The sequence below is a fragment of the Macaca nemestrina genome, chromosome 3 (genome assembly GCF_043159975.1).
Source record: "Macaca nemestrina isolate mMacNem1 chromosome 3, mMacNem.hap1, whole genome shotgun sequence".
NCBI lineage: Eukaryota > Metazoa > Chordata > Mammalia > Primates > Cercopithecidae > Macaca > Macaca nemestrina.
The window spans coordinates 92822031-92839747 of NC_092127.1; positions in this window are offsets into that span (position 1 = coordinate 92822031).

Consider the following 17717-nt stretch of genomic DNA (forward strand, 5'->3'; position numbering starts at 1 on the left):
CCCGGCTATGGGCATGATTTCAAACACCTGTAATCCCAGGGACTTTGGAGGCTAAGGTGGAAAGCTTGCTTAAGCCCAGGAGTTCGAGATTGCAGTGGGGTATCATTGCACCACTGCACTCCAGCCTGGGTGACAAAATAAGACACGGTCTCGAAAGAAAAGAAAGAAAGAAAGAGAGAAAGAGAGAGAGAGAGAGAGAGAGAGAAAGAGAGAGAAAGAGAGAAAGAGAGACACAGAAAGAGAGAAAAAGAAAGAAACAAGAGAATTGTTCTATTGTTCCAGCTACTTGTATTTCCTGACCAACTGCAACTGCATCGTGTTTGTTGTCTCTCTAATTACTGCTTATGCCAGTTTCTCTGCCCAGAAGAAATACACTTTGTCTTCCACGTGCCTAACTCTGAATTGTTATTCAAAACAGAACTCAAGAAAACCTTTTTCTTTTTCTTATTTTTTTTTTACTCCTTAGTCCTTTAGGCTGAGTTAGAAGCCTCTCTTCTGTGCTCTCATAGAATCCTGTGCATGTCTCCATTATTTTACATAGCACAATTTATGGTAATTGCTTGTTTTGTAACCTTTCCACCAGGTTGTGAATGTCTCAAAGGCAGAGACCATGTATAGTTAATATTTGCATCCCCAAAATCATTATGATATGGGGCATTCAAAAAAAATACATTGATTTGAAATGCTCTCTTGTGCTTCTTCTACATAGAAACTTTAAAAAATGATCAACAGCTATACATTTAGCAAGAAATAATTGAGGATAAAGAACACCCCAGAAAAAATCAAGAGGAAGAGGATGGTAGAGATAGGTCCCATTGGAGTGTCAAATAAGTGCAAAGTCAAGCTTTCTGACAGGTGCTATCTAGAGGAAGGCTAGTTTAAGAGAAGGACAAGGACAGACTAAAATTAGGCGAAGATGATTGTTTCCTGTAGGTCTTGATATGGAGGCATAGCCTTCAATGTCAGATTCTGAAATATACCTTCTTGCTCTGAGAATATAAACTTCTATACCAATTACAGTAAGTTAAAATTATTTTTAATTACAAAAGAATTTTGTTTTATTTTAGCTCTTATTCAATGGTTTGGATGCTACTATAGTTTAATAACCTGTAAATAGTACCCACACAGATACACGATTTATTTTTCCTATATAGATACTACCTGTCTCATAGCTGGATTGATCTTAAGTGTTCTCAAACTTCAGAAAAGCTCAAAGTATTATATTTCATCTCTGGAATAATGAAAAGATTGCAATCCCCCATTATTTATATTTTAATCTGCAGTTTTGTCATTTTACATTGTAAGGCGAAGCAGAAGTTTGCAGAAAATGCTGTAAGCAGTTCTGCATGCCAGATTTCTGTATGAAAAATAAAATTCATGCAAGGTAAAAGAGACAGGGAAAAGGGTCAAGGAAATAAAAACCTTGGGACTTACTAAGATCGGCCATTTTCAATTTATAAGACATAGATGGCAACAACTACAATGTAGAAAGATAAATATTTTTATTAAGTATCCTTGAAGCTTCAGATTCAAAAATACCACCCAATCTCTCTGGGGAATTTGATTGCCAGGCTACACTTTTATCGAAGACAATTAAGGCTCACAAGAAAGCAACGTGATGATCAATAAGACTTTATGGGTTGTACTTACTATATAATGATATCCTGGGAAACCCTATGGCAAAATAATGGTTCTCATGGCTGATGGAGTTCATGGGCCCTTTAGCATCTCTCTACAACCTTTTCTGCATTTATTTCTGGTGGCTGTTTTAAGGCTGTGTGTATGCACTATCCATTTAGCCCAGGAAGTCTGGGGCTCATAGAGAATCAAGCCAATAGTCTTGAGGACTGCTGCAGGAATGTGGAGATGAAGAATCAATGTACATTAGACGCTTTGTTATTTGTGTCAGAGAATTAGAATGTACCACTGGCTCTTGAGGCTGAAGGTATTTATGCACATGGGTAAGGATATGTTCCTAGTTGTGCCCCTTCTACACTCACAAACCCTTAAGAAGGGGCTGGCTGTTCCTTTCCAGTACCTTTTTCAAGCTGAGAAAACAAAGATGAAGATTAGGCAATGGGTGTGTGTGTTGACGGTGCAGGGGGAGTTGAAAGAGTTTGGGAAAATTGGGAGGAGCACAGAAAGAGAAAGCAAAATATCATAACAGGAAAAAATAAGGTCTTTTAGCTTCTATATGCCTTCAGAGAGGAGGTTCTCTGTGCTGCTCAACATTAAAATGTTACTATTTCAAGAATTTGAAGAAATCACAACTTTATATTTTTAAGCTAAGTTCTATTTTTATTGAACAAACCTACCATTTTTAATCAGCTGCTAACATTTGCATTTAATATTCTACACTATGATTTGAAACTAGTCTCAATTCATTCAGCTAAAATGAATCAAAGGAAAGGGGGAAAAAGCATGCTTAAAAGGATTAAATTACTGTAACTGAAAAAGAACATTAGGACTGAAAATGTCAAGGAATGGGTTGGAATTTTTAAAATTTGTCATATTAAAACACTGTTTTTAGTCATATACATCATTCTATATGTATATTACAGGCTGATTATTCTTAGTATTGTCCCTACTTTTTTTTTGCATCAGCAGGCTATTAGAAGGACTGCTCTGAAAATATACTTGGGTCCTTTTTTAGTAATGGAGACCAATATAATTTTTGAATCAAATTGCATAATGTTCCTCATGAGCTATGAGACAAAGAGCTAAGAAAGAGGGAGAAAAGAATTACATGCCAAAATACAGTGAGGACAAATTCACGCAAAACCCAAGAGGAGATTTTTTTTCTTTAAGTCTTAATTCTAGAAAATTCCAAGTATTATCTTTCAATTCAACCTTTGAGAGGGTATCTTACTCTTCATTTGCACTGAATTTGTCCTAATGCCTTTGCCAGTAACAGACAGATAGATTGATGACATCTTCACTAACTTCAATTCAGAAGTTGGTCCAAGAGATCCCACATCGCATTAATAACTAAAAATTAGGGTCAACCTTTAAAAGCAAAAGCCATGTCTCCATATTCTTTTGTTTTATTTCTTCCCTTAAGGTCAGAAAGTTTGACTCCCTTCTATACCCCTTGACAGCTCCTTCAAAAATTATTTTCTGCTGATTGACAAGGGATGGTGACATAAGATAAATTATCTGTTTTGGTTTTCTGTCTTTTTTTTTCTTTTTGTTCTATATTCACTGATGTTTTCTTTTGCAGTTTTCACTTGTCTCATCTTTTTGCCGTAATTGTTTAATGCCTCAATGTAGTTACTGCTTTTCATACTGTGTTCCAACGATGACATGGCTCATCTTGAAAAAGCAGCAATTATTGTGCAGGACACAGTTGCATAGCTTGGAACAATTTCAGAAATAACAAATCAAATGAAAATATTTATGAGCACACATAATAAATAGGAAAAGCACTGCGGTGGGTGCATTTGAGGATACCAAGAAATATAAGTATTTCCTGCTCTTAAAGTGCTTAAGATCTATCCATTTGGGAACTCAAGACATAATTACAAAACTTAAATATCAGAAATAGATTGAAATGGAAGTGAAGGCACCATTAGGATAGGAAGCAACCTGAAGTAAGTGATTAATTACTAAAAATGTGGTGAGCACATTAGGCATTCAGAGGACAGAAATATCGCTTCATTTTGGGATGGTTAGAGAAAGACTCAAGATTTAGTAGTCTGATATCATAGAACAGATTCGGGTAGGCTGTGGTTGTAAGCCATACAGAGTGAAGGCCAATAAGGGGGTTAGCAGAAATACTGGAAGGTTATGCAAGAAAGACATACGGTAAGGCGAAATCTCCAGATGGAGCAAATCAATTGCAGTTTTGTGGATAGTGAACATTCAGTTTTGGAGAGAGAAGAAAAGTTACATACCAACATATCAAGAATCTGCCAATGAGGAGTCAGAGGCATGGTTTCTGATCAAGAAAGTGACATGATCACAGCAGTGTTTTCTGAAGCTTAATCAGATATCATTATATATTGGACTACTTGGAATAATAAGACTGCTCACTGAATTAGAAAAAAAGGATATTGAAGGAGGGAGGGGCTTTTTAAACGCACTTAATGCACCAGAGATTCTCCTGACAGGCTGAGAAGAGGGAAGAACATTCCTTCCCTCTTTATACAGTGGTAAGCTTCTGCAAGTTATGAAATACTCGAGTATGTATGAAAACAATAAGATCTGCTGAGTTAAAGAGTGATATTTTCATATGCTAATTCATTTATATTTAACTTTTAACAAGTGGAAACTAAGGGATAGCACAACCAATAACCCATTCTCATCCATACCTCACTCCCTCCATAAACACACACATGCACAACATTGAACCCCTAGTTCAAGATGTCAAGAAGAGGTGATGTTGTTTTAACTCCGTTCACAAATAAATCGGAAAATAGGAATAAATAGGCATGAATGATTGAAACAAGGGGAGGTGTCTTTCATACACATGCCAGAAACTTACAGCACTCTTTAGAAGAAAAAGAAAAGAACATGCAAAAGTGCATGAGGGGGTTCAAATAGTAACAACACATAAAGTAGCATTTTATTCCAGCTAAAACCAAATAGTTCACCAGACTTCAAGGAGTTGGAGCTGGATCTAAGTCATGGCATGGTTCAGTCTGTGGCACAGAAGCCTATGTGTGGCAGCCACAACACACAGTTGGCAAAGATTACCTATTGAGTAAAAGCCTGGGAGAAGGGGAACAGCATTAAGTGCTGCTGTGACTTTCCCCTAATGCAGGAATTGAGTCAGATCAATCCTTCCCCACAATAGCTGTCTCATTACTATGAGCAATGGGATATCTGGGAATGTTGACTAAATGACTGTGTGCTAAACATTTTTTCAGGCCTTGGCATTAACAGGGAAATGCAAAACTAGTTACAGCTCTTGCTCTTCTGAAACTTGTAATCCAGAAGGAGAAATTATAATACATTAACTAATCACACAAATAAGTGTGTAATTTAAAAGTACTATAAGCAGTATGAAGAAAATAAGAGGCATCCCTGACAGTGTGTGTGTGTCTGCACATGCATCACGAGAAAATGATATGTTTAGAAAACATCCCTGAAAAATAGGCATTTTGGTTGAGATTTAAGAATGAGTAGGTATTAACTAGGTAAATGGAACTGAAGATGAGACAGCTGGATAAAAGGGAAAAGCATGTGCTAAGGCACCTAGGGAAGAGAATTGAAGACTTAGGGGTGCAGAAAGACTGCAGATTTGGCTAGAAAAGCACACGAAGGCAAAAACGTGACATGGGAAGAAGGCGCCATGGTGGGCACAGTGAACAGGAAGTTAACAAGATGGGCACTGATGACAGTAAGACCTCAAAAGACTTTATATTTACCCTATGCTGTGTTCTGAATATTTGTGTCCCTCTGAAATTTATATGTTGAAATTTTAACCTTCAAGGTGATGTTATTAAGAGGTGGGGCTTTGGGAAGGTGATTAAGTCATGAGGTCAGAACCCTTATGAATGGGATTAGTGCCCTCATAAAAGAGACCCCAGACAGCTTCTTTGCCCCTTCCACCACGTGAGGACACAGCATAAAAACGACTGCCTATAAACCAGCAAGCAGGCCCTCACAAACAGAATCTGCTGGTACTTTGGCCTAAAAATCTACAGCCTCAAGAAACATGAGAAATAAATTTCTGTTGTTTATAAGCCACCTAGTCTATGGCAGTTTGTTTATAAGTCACCCAGTCTATAGGAGGCTGAATTGAATGAGATACCTAAGAAATTGGTAGCCAGTAAAGGATTTTAAAGCGGGGGACATTTTGAAGTAATTGCTCTGACTAGGGTTTGGGTAAGAGACTACAGGCAGGCAAGTGTGCTTGTAGGACGATCATTCAAGAAGTCACTGCAGAAGGCGAGGTGAGAGACGACATGCTGCTGAAGATACAAATATGAGCTTGGAAGCTACTTCAGAGAAATATTCAACATTGATAATTGGTGGATTATACGTTGGAGGTAATATAAAAAGATATTTCAAGAGTGAATTCTCAGTTCTTACTTGCACAATAGAGTTATACGGATGATTCACATCTGAAGCACATCACGGAATAGAAAGGACAAGGCCTTTTCAAGAAGGGGTTGGACAAGCTTATGGCTTCAGTCTGGACTTGCTACATACGAAAGTGCCTGTGAAACAACAGTGTTGAATAGGACTATCAAGCACGCAGGATAAATCTGGGCTCAACACACAAAATTGAAAATTACTTATATTTTTGATGGTATACATAAACATGGGGAATATGGTATCACTGAATCAAAGGAAAATAAAAATAGTACTAAACTCTGAAAAACTCTGGCATTTAACATTACAGATGGCAGCACGAATCTACAAAGTATATTTAGAAAAGAGATGGGAGAAAAACTAGAAGAGTGTGATGTTTCAACCCAAAGGAATACAAAATATGAAGGTAGAAGGATTTGTCAATAATGGCAACTGTGCTTGAGGAGTCCAGTAAGAGAAGGAATTAAGGATCCCAGAAATCAGCCCCATGAAAATATTTTGTGACTAAAATTTAATAATTATTATTATATAGTAACACTGATAGTTTAGTAGTACTAAGTTTAATAAATTTTAGTACACATATAGAGTCATATAACTATCTCCACAATCATAAAATGCAACCATTTCAATACCCTCCAAACTTCTTCATGGTCCCTCTTCATAATTATATCCTCCTCCCAAATCGAAACCCTCACAAACATTGATTTCTTCTCTATCACTAGTTTTGTCACTTCTAGAATGCCACATAAATAGAATCGCATAGTATATAACATTTTGAAACTTGTTCCTTTCACTCAACATAAGGCTATTGAGATTTATCCAATTTTTTGTGGTGTTCATATCAAAATTTGTTTACTTTTATTAGTGAGTAATGTTCCATTGTACAAATGTACCACAGTTTAAATGTCTATATCTATTGAAAGACAGCTGATTTGTTTCCCAGTTTTTAGTGATTATAAATAGAATTCCTACAAACACTCAAGTACAGATATTTGATTGAAAAAAGTTTTTATTTCTCTAGGGAAATATCAAGAATAGGATTATAGGGTTATATGTATATGTATAACTGCACAAGAAGCGGCAATACTTTTCCAGAGTGGTTGTATCATTTTGCCCCCCAGAAAATATGTGAGAAATCCAGTTTTTCCACATCCCTGCCAGCACTTTACAGCATGCATATCTATCTATCTATCTATCTATCTATCTATCTATCTATCTATCTATCTATCTATCCATCCATCTAAATTGTCCTTTTTATGCGTATGTAATGGTCTCACGAATTTAATTTGTACTTCTCTACTGACCAATGATGAGGAAGATATCCATCTTATCAATTGTCTAGATATATTCTTTATATTATTTGGTGAAGTGTCTATTCAATTCTTTTGCCTATTTCTAAGTAGAATTTTATTTTCTCAAATGTGAGTCTTGAAAGTTCTTTATACATGCAGGATGCAATTCATTATAATATCTGTGATGTGCAAATATTTTCTTCCAGACTATAGCTTATCTTCTCAGTTTTGTGAAAGTATTCTTAACAAAACAAACGTTTTAATTTTTATGAAGTTCAATTTATCTTTCAGAGAGAGAGTGTGTGTGTGCATGTGTGTGTGCGCACGCGTGTGTGTGTTACAATTTTGGCATCATGTCTAAGAACTTTTCGCCTAAGTCCAATTCAGGAATATCTTCTCTTATGCTTCCTACTAAAAGTTTTATACTTAAGTAATTTACATTTAGGTATATGATGCATTTTTCATTAATTTTTACTTTGGATTTAAGTTGTAATTTTGTTTTGGCATATGGGTGTCCAAATGTGATCTATAGTATGGTTGAAAATAATACTTTTTTCTCCAGTAAGTCATGAAAATAAAGGACCAATGTAGTCACAAAATGCTTATAACAGATTTGAATCCCTTATGATTTTCCCCCATAAAATAGCAACATATACTATGTTATGCAATACCTCATTAAGATTTGGATACGTTTTATAATTATTGATATATTTCAAAGACAAAACTTTACTTTCTTTTGCTTTATTTGGCATAGTTTTTGTTATACATTGAATATATATAAAATATTATTTAGCAGATGGGAAATATATCAAGAAAAAAAACTAAAATGAGGCAAAAACTAGAAAGACTCCAAATTGTTCTATACCTAGGATAAACCAACAATGGTACATACCTACAATGGAATACTATTCAGCACTAAAAAGGAACAAACTACTATTGATCCATAGGTATCATAGGATCCACAGGCAACAATATAGGTAAATTCCAAATACATTATGCTAAGTGAAATAAGTCAGAATCAAAAGGCTACATGCTTTATGATTTCATTTAAAGTTTATTCTATATTAGGTGAAACTCTAGAGATGGATTATAAATCAGCAGTTGACAAGAGTTAATGGTTAGGGGAGGGTTTGACTCCAAAGGGGTAGCACAAGGAAATTTGCAGGGATGGGGTGGTATAAATCTGTATCGCATCTTGGTTGTGTTAGTGGTTTCATAACTTTATGCATTAGTCAAAGCATTAGTGTTTTTTTGTTTTTTTGTTTTTTTGTTTTTGAGACAGAGTCTCACTTAGTCACCCAGGCTGGAGTGCAGTGGCACGATCTCAGCTCACTGCAAGCTCCGCCTCCCGGGTTCACACCATTCTCCTGCCTCAGCCTCCTGAGTAGCTGGGACTACAGGTGCCCGCCACCACGCCTGGCTAATTTTTTGTATTTTTAGTAGAGACGAGGTTTCACCATGTTAGCCAGGATGGTCTCGATCTCCTGACCTCGTGATCCGCCTGCCTCAGCCTCCCAAAGTGCTGGCATTAGTGTTTTTTAACTAAAGGGCAAAAGGAGTAAATTTTACTATATCCAAATTAAAAATACACTTTAATAAAATAAGTATGTGTGTATTTTCTCTCACATTTGAAAAATAGAATGTTTTAATGTATTGGAACAACCCTATAGACTCCCCACATCCCATAGTTAAACACTATCCTGTGCTCTGAAATTATGATTCTCTAGCTTTTCCTTAGTGTTTCTCCTTATATAAGTATATTCTTAAACAATATAGAGGAAGGCAGACCAAGAGGGCTGAATAGATGCTTTCACCAATCATCCATCTTGCAGGAACATCTATTTAACAACTATCTACATTTAAAAAGCATTTTCTTAAAAGGCAAAAATCAGGTGAGCAATCATAGTACCTGGTTTTAACTTCATATCACTAAAAGAGAGATTGAAGAGGGTAGGAAACACGGTCTTGAATTGGTGACACCACCCCTCTCTCATCCCCCTGGCAGCAGCTGCATAGCACAGAGAATCAGTGTGCTTGGGGAGAGAGACCACAGCAACTGTGGGATCCTGCATTGAACTCAGTGCTGCTCTGTCACACTGGAAAGCAAAACTGGGCTAAACTCAGCTGACACTCATGCATCAGGGGGCAGTTACACCAGCTGTAGCCAGAGAGGAACCACCCACGCCAGTGGTCAGAAGTTAAGTTTTGGCAAGCCTTGCCACCATGAGATAACATGTTCTCAGGTTCTGAAAAAACTTGAAAGCAGTGGATATTCGAAAACAATCGTATGGTTTTTATCCTTTATTCTATTGATATGCTGTATCTCATTGATTGATTTGCATATGTTGAACCATCCTTGCAGCAAAGGAATAAATAACAGTAGGGATGAATGATCTTTTTTCATGTATTTTTTAATTCAGTTTGTTAGTATTTTGTTGTGTTTTTTTTTTTTTGCATCAATATTCATTAGAGATATTGGCCTATAGTTTTCTTTCTCTCTCTTTCCTTCCTTCCTTCCTTCTTCCTTCCTTCCTTCTCTCTCTCTCTCTCTCTCACTCTCTGTCCCTCTCTCTCTCTTCCTATCTGTTTTAGCTTGTTTGTTTTTTGATGTGTCTTTGTCTGGTGTTGGTATCAGGGTAATATTGACCTCATAGAATAAGTTTGGAAGTATTGCCTCCCTCTCTATTTTGTGGAATAGTTTGAGTAACATTGGTATTAGTTCTTCTTTATTTATTTATTTTTATTATTATTATACTTTAAGTTCTAGGGTACATGTGCACAGTGTGCAGGTTTGTTACATATGTATACTTGTGCCATGTTGGTGTGCTACACCCATTAACTCGTCATTTACATTAGGTATATCTCCTAAAGCTATCCCTCCCCCGTGCCCCCTCCCCACAACAGGCCCAGTGCGTGATGTTACCCTTCCTGTGTCCAAGTCACCCATGTCACTACAAAGGACACGAAATCATCCTTTTTTATGGCTGCATAGTATTCCATGGTGTATACATGCCACATTTTCTTAAACCAGTCTGTCACTGATGGACATTTGGGTTGATTCCAAGTATTTGCTATTGTGAATAGTGCTGCAATAAACATATGTGTGCATGTGTCTTTAAAGCAGCATGATGTATAATCCTTTGGGTATATACCCAGTAATGGGATGGCTGAGTCAAATGGTATTTCTAGTTCTAGATCCTTGAGGAATTGCCACACTGTTTTCCACAATGGTTGAACTAGTTTACAGTCACACCAACAGTGTAAAAGTGTTCCTATTTCTCCACAACTTCTTCAGCATCTGTTGTTTCCTGACTTTTTAATGATTACCATCCTAACTGGTGTGAGACGGTACCTCATTGTGGTTTTGATTTGCATTTATCTGATCGCAAGTGATCATGAGAAGTTTTTCATGTGTCTGTTGGCTGTATGAATGTCTTCTTTTGAGAATTATCTGTGCATATCCTTTGCCCACTTTTTGATGGGGTTGTTTGAGTTCTTTTTAGGTTCTGGATATTATCCCCTTGTCAGATGAGTAGATTGCAAAAATGTTCTCCCATTCTGTAGGTTGCCTGTTGCCTGTTCACTCTGATGGTAGTTTCTTTTGCTGTGCAGAAGAAGCTCTTTAGTTTAATGAGATCCCATTTGTCAATTTCAGCTTTTGTTGCCATTGCTTTTGGTGTTTTAGACATGAAGTCCTTGCCCTTGACTATGTCCTGAATGGTATTACCTAGATTTTCTTCTAGGTTTTTATGGTTTTAGGTCTAACATTTAAGTCTCTAATCCATCTTGAATTAATTTTCCTATAAGGAGTAAGGAAAGGATCCAGTTTCAGCTTTCCACTTATGGCTAGCCAATTTTCCCAGCACTATTTCTTAAATAGGGAATCCTTTCCCCATTTCTTGTTTTTCTCAGGTTTGTCAAAGATCAGGTGGCTGTAGATGTGTGGTATTATTTCTGAGGGCTCTGTTCTGTTACATTGGTCAATATCTCTGTTTTGGTACCAGTACCATGCTGTTTTGGTTACTGTAGCCTTGTAGTATAGTTTGAAGTCAGGTAGCGTGATGCCTCCAGCTTTGTTCTTTTGGCTTAGGATTGTCTTGGCAATGCAGGCTCGTTTTTGGTTCCATATGAACTTTAAAGTAGTTTTTTCCAATTCTGTGAAGACTGTCATTGGTAGCTTGATGGGGATGGCATTGAATCTATAAATTACTTTGGGCAGTATGGCCATTATCACGATATTGATTCTTCCTATCCATGAGCATGGTATGTTCTTCCATTTGTTTGTGTCCTCTTTGATTTCACTGAGCAGTGGTTTGTAGTTCTCCTTGAAGAGGTCCTTTACATCCCTGGTAAGTTGGATTCCTAGGTATTTCGTTCTCTTTGAAGCTATTGTGAATGGGAGTTCATTCCTGATTTGGCTCTCTGTTTGTCTCTTACTGGTGTATAAGAATGCTTGTGATTTTTGCACATTGATTTTGTATCCTGAGACTTTGCTGAAGTTGCTTATCAGCTTAAGGAGATTTTGGGCTGACATGATGGGGTTTTCTAAATATGCAATGATGTCATCTGCAAACAGGGACAATTTGACTTCTTCTTTTCCTAACTGAATACCCTTGATTTCTTTCTCTTGCCTGATAGCCCTAGCCAGAACTTTCAACACTATGTTGAATAGGAGTGGTGAGAGAGGGCATCCCTGTCTTGTGCCAGTTTTCAAAGGGAATGCTTCCAGTTTTTGCCCATTCAGTATGATATTGGCTGTGGGTCTGTCATAAATTATGATTTTGAGATACGTTCCATCAATACTGAATTTATTGAGAGTTTTTAGCATGAAGGTTTGTTGAATTTTGTCAAAGGCCTCTTCTGCATCTATTGAGAAAATCATGTGGTTTTCATCTTTGGTTCGGTTTATATGCTGGATTACGTTTATTGATTTGCGTTTATTGAACCAGCCTTGCATCCCAGGGATGAAGCTCACTTGAACATGGTGGATAAGCTTTTTGATGTGCTGCTCAATTCGGTTTGCCAGTATTTTATTGAGGATTTTTGCATCGATGTTCACTGGGGATATTGGTCTAAAATTCTCTTTTTTTTGTTGTATCTCTGCCAGGCTTTGTATCAGGATGATGTTGGCCTCATAAAACGAGTTAGGGAGGATTCCCTCTTTTTCTATTGATTGGAATAGTTTCAGAAGAAATGGTACCAGCTCCTTCTTGTACCTCTGGTAGAATTCGGCTGTGAATCTGTCTGATCCTGGACTGTTTTTGTCGGTAGGCTATTAATTTTTGCCTCAATTTCAGAGCCTGCTATTGGTCTATTCAGGGATTCAACTTCTTCCTGCTTTAGTCTTGGAAGAGTGTAAATGTCCAGGAAATTATCCATTTCTTCTAGGTTTTCTAGGTTATTTGCATAGAGGCGTTTATAGTATTGTCTGATGGTAGTTTGTATTTCTGTGGGGTCGGTGGTGATATCCCCTTTATCATTTTTTATTGCGTCTATTTGATTCTTCTCTCTTTTCTTCTTTATTAGTCTTGCTAGCAGTCTATCAATTTTGTTGATCTTTTCAAAAAGCCAGCTCCTGCATTCATTGATTTTTTGGAGGGTTTCTTGTGTCTCTATCTCCTTCAGTTCTGCTCTGATCTTAGTTATTTCTTGCCTTCTGCTAGCTTTCGAATGTGTTTGCTCTTGCTTCTCTAGTTCTTGTAATTATGATGTTAGGGTGTCAATTTTAGATCTTTCCAGCTTTCTCTTGTGGGCATTTAGTGCTATAAATTTCCCTCTAAACACTGCTTTAAATGTGTCCCAGAGATTCTGGTATGTTGTATCTTTGTTCTCCTTGGTTTCAAAGAACATCTTTATTTCTGCCTTCATTTTGTTATGGACCCAGCAGTCATTCAGGAGCAGGTTATTCAGTTTCCACGTAGTTGAGCAGTTTTGATTGAGTTTCTTAATCCTGAATTCTAGTTTGATTGCACTGTGGTCTGAGAGACAGTTTGTTACAATTTCTGTTCTTTTACATTTGCTGAGGAGTCCTTTACTTCCAACTATGTGGTCAATTTTGGAATAAGTGTAATGTGGTGCTGAGAAGAATGTATATTCTGTTGCTTTGGGGTTGAGAATTATGTAGATATCTATTTGGTCCACTTGGTGCAGAGTTGAGTTCAATTCCTGGATATCCTTGTTAATTTTCTGTCTCGTTGATCTTTCTAATGGTGATGGTGGGGTGTTAAAGTCTCCCATTATTATTGTATGGGAGTCTAAGTCTCTTTGTAACTCTCTAAGGACTTGCTTTCTGAATCTGTATTGGGTGTGTATATATTTAGGATAGTTAGCTCTTCCTGACGAATTGATCGCCTTGCCATTATGTAATGGCCTTCTTTGTCTCTTTTGATCTTTGATGGTTTAAAGTCTGTTTTATCAGAGACTAGGATTTCAACCCCTGCTTTTTTTTCGTTTTCCATTTGCTTGGTAGATCTTCCTTCATCCCTTTATTTTGAGCCTATGTGTGTCTCTGCATGTGAGATGGGTCTCCTGAATACAGCAAACTGATGGGTCTTGACTCTTTATCCAGTTTGTCAGTCTGTGTCTTTTAATTGGACCATTTAGTCCATTTACATTTAAGGTTAATATTGTTATGTGTGAACTTGATCCTGTCATTATGATATTAGCTGGTTATTTTGCTCATTAGTTGATGCAGTTTCTTCCTAGCATCGATGGTCTTTACATTTTGGCATGTTTCTGCAATGGCTGGTATTGGTTATTCCTTTCCATGTTCAGTGCTCCTTCCGGATCTCTTGTAGGGCAGGCCTGGTGATGACAAAATCTCTTAAGAATTTGCTTGTCTGTAAAGGATTTCATTTCTCCTTTACTTATGAAACTTAGTTTGGCTGGATATGAAATTCTGGGTTGAAAATTCTTTTATTTAAGAAGGTTGAATATTGGCCCCCACTCTCTTCTGGCTTGGAGAGTTTCTGCCAAGAGATATGCTGTTAGTCTGATGGGCTTCCCTTTGTGGGAATCTTTCTCTCTGGCTGCCCTTAACATTTTTTCCTTCATTTCAACTTTGTTGAATTTGACAATTATGTGTCTTGGAGTTGCTCTTCTCGAGGAGTATCTTTGTGGCATTCTCTGTATTTCCTGAATTTGAATGTTGGCCTGCCTGACTAGGTTGGCGAAGTTCCCCTGGATGATATCCTGCAGAGTGTTTTCCAACTTGGTTCAATTTTCCTCGTCACTTTCAGGCACACCAATCAGACATAGATTTGGTCTTTTCACATAATCTCATATTTCTTGAAGGCTTTATTCATTTCTTTTTACTCTTTTTTCTCTACACTTCTCTTCTCACTTTATTTCATTCATTTGATCTTCAATCACTGGTACTCTTTCTTCCAGTTGATCAAGTCTGTTACTGAAGCTTGTGCATTTGTCACGTAGTTCTTGTGTCATGGTTTTCATCTCTATCAGTTCTTTTATGGTCTTCTCTGCATTGATGATTCTAGTTATCTATTCATACATTCTTTTTTCAAGGTTTTTAGTTTCTTTGCGCTGGTTATGTAGTTCCTCCTTTAGCTCTGAGAAGTTTGATTGACTGAAGCCTTCTTCTCTCAACTCATCAAAGTCATTCTCTGTCCAGCTTTGTTCAGTTGCTGACAATGAGCTTCATTCCTTTGGAGGGGGAGATGCGCTCTGATTTTTTGAATTTACAGCTTTTCTGCACTGCTTTTTTCTCATCTTTGTGATTTTATATGCCTTTGGTCTTTGATGATGGTGACGTACTGATGGGGTTTTGGTGTGGGTGTCCTTTCTGTTTGTTATTTTTCCTTCTAACAGTCAGGATCCTCAGCTGCAGCTCTGTTGGAGTTTGCTTGAGGTCCACTCCAGACCTGTTTGCCTGGGTATCAGCAGCGGAGGCTGCAGAAGATAGAATATTGCTGAACAGTGAGTGCCGCTGTCTGATTCTTGCTCTGGAAGCTTCGTCTCAGAGGTGTACCCAGCTGTGTAAGGTGTGAGGTGTCGGTCTGCACCTCAGTTGAAAATGCAGAAATCACTGGTCTTCTGTGTCACTCATGCTGGGAGCTGGAGGCTGGAGCTGTTCCTATTTGGCCATCTTGGGTGCCCCCCCTAGTTATTCTTTAAATGTTTGGTATCATTCAGCAGTGAAGTCATCATGTCCCAACATTTTCTTTACTGGGAGACTTTTTCTTATAGCTTTGATCTCATTACTTCTAATTGGTCTGTTCAGGCTTTGGATTTCTTCCTGGTTCTATCTTGGTAAGTTGTATGCGTCTGGAAATTTGTCCATTTCTTCTAGATTTTCCAATTTATTGGCATATAGTTGGTCATAGTATCCACTAATGATATTTTTGAATTTCTGCACTGTCAGTTATGTCTCCTTTTTCATCTCTGAATTTTTTATTTGAATCATTTCTCTTTTTTTTCCTAATTAGTCTGGCTAAAGTTTTGTCAATTTTGTTTATCTTTTCAAACAACCAACTTTTTGTTTCATTGATCTTTTGTTTTGTGTTCTTTATTTTTTTTTCTCACTTATTTCTGCCCTCATTTTGTTATTTGTTTTTGTCTACTAATTTTGGGTTTGATGTGCTCTTGCTTTTCTAGTTTTTCAAGGTGTACATCAAATTGCATCAATGTATGCTCAAGTCTCTTCTTTGCATATAATCTGCATATATCCTCCCATGTACTTTATATCATCTCTAGATTACTTATAATACTTAGTAAAATGTTAATGCCATGCAAACAGTTATTTTCTGTATTGTTTTAAAATCTGCATTACTTTTATTGTTATATCATTATTTTTTATTGTTTTTGTTTTTCGGAATATATTTATCTATGGTTGGTTGAGCCCAAAGTTGTGGAACTCACAGATATGGAGGGCCAACTGTATTTCGGTAGATTTTTAGTACAAGGAACATGCATTTGCCAAGGGTAGAAGTTATAAATACTGTCTGAAGCTCATGCCTCATTATACTTCCTAAAAGACATTTCTTCCGTCCCTTGCCTCGACATTCTCTCTACTGATTATACTGAAGTCAGAGTTATTTTTCTGTAACCTGGTATTGTTCATGTCATTAACCTGACTAGAAACCTTTAACAGTAGCCCTTAGTGTTAAGTTTAAAAAATTTTGACAAGATTTACAGGGTCCTTCAAGACTGGCCTTTCTTCCTCTTATCAGCCTTATCTCTGTCAGAACCCACTCTTCATTCCATCCATTCTTTGAGATTATGAACCATGTTCCCCAAAGTCATGTTCTATTCTTTGCTTTGAGGCCATAGCTGTCAGCTGGTATTTGGTGTTAATGTACTAGAGATGGGTGGTACTGTAGTCTGAACAACCTCTTTGTACAGTTTACTCTGTCCTTTCAGCCTGATACCTGAAATACCACTTCGGTTTCATAAATGTAATCCTGCTGGGCCTGTAGGCCTTGCAATTTGGTGAGTTTTATAGAAGGCACTTATGATGGGCTGGGCAGTTTTACCAGAATCACTTGATGTGTCATAATCAGATGCCTCACCCCTACTTAGGCACAACAACATGCCAGGCACCTCTTTTGAAAGAATATCTGCTTCAGATGGGATGGATTTGCTCTAGAACCCTGGGAGTCTTTGAATCTGTCATGGTCACTTGTCATAGGCTCAACACAAAATGTTTTTCTATGGAGAAACTCAAGTACCGTGGATTCTGATGGGTGTTATGACCTGAGTCGCAGTTGCTGCTTGTACCTTTTCCTGAAAACGTTAAAGTAACTGGCATATTCAATTGGAAGATGAGACTGTTCTAATCATTCTGAACACCTTATGCTATTCAACCAATGGGCAAAATAAATAAGTAAATAAATGAAATAAAGAATATTTGACTAGCTGGAGTAATTGTTCTCAATTATCAAGAGGAAATTGTGTTGCTGCTATACAATATAGGCAAGAAAAACTGTATCTGGAACGCAAAAGATTTTCTGAGGGTTGAGATTGTGTTTAGTGCTTCACTGTCAGCTGAGATTCTGGCGGAGAGGAAAGGAAATGTGTAATGGGGAGCAGAAAAATGAAGCCATAAGTATTATAACTTTGTGATCAATTATAGCAATGAAGACTATGTTTGCATATTTTTCATTGCTTGTTGCATGTGTTTAATTCTATTCACTAGTCATGTTCCTTTTTCTCTCTCTTTTTACCTTTTTATTTTATATGTAAGTTGTAGAAGAATAACATTGACATTTAGTCTTAGATAAGAGAATTTTCAGAAATTTTGTGATGAAATAGGATAATGGTTACAAGGCCTGTGCATCTTAGTATCTGAGGAAATGGCTAAAACAATTTCACTCCTAAGGACAGCTATATCTTCTTGTTAGGTGTCAAGATAAAGTTGTTTCTTTATGT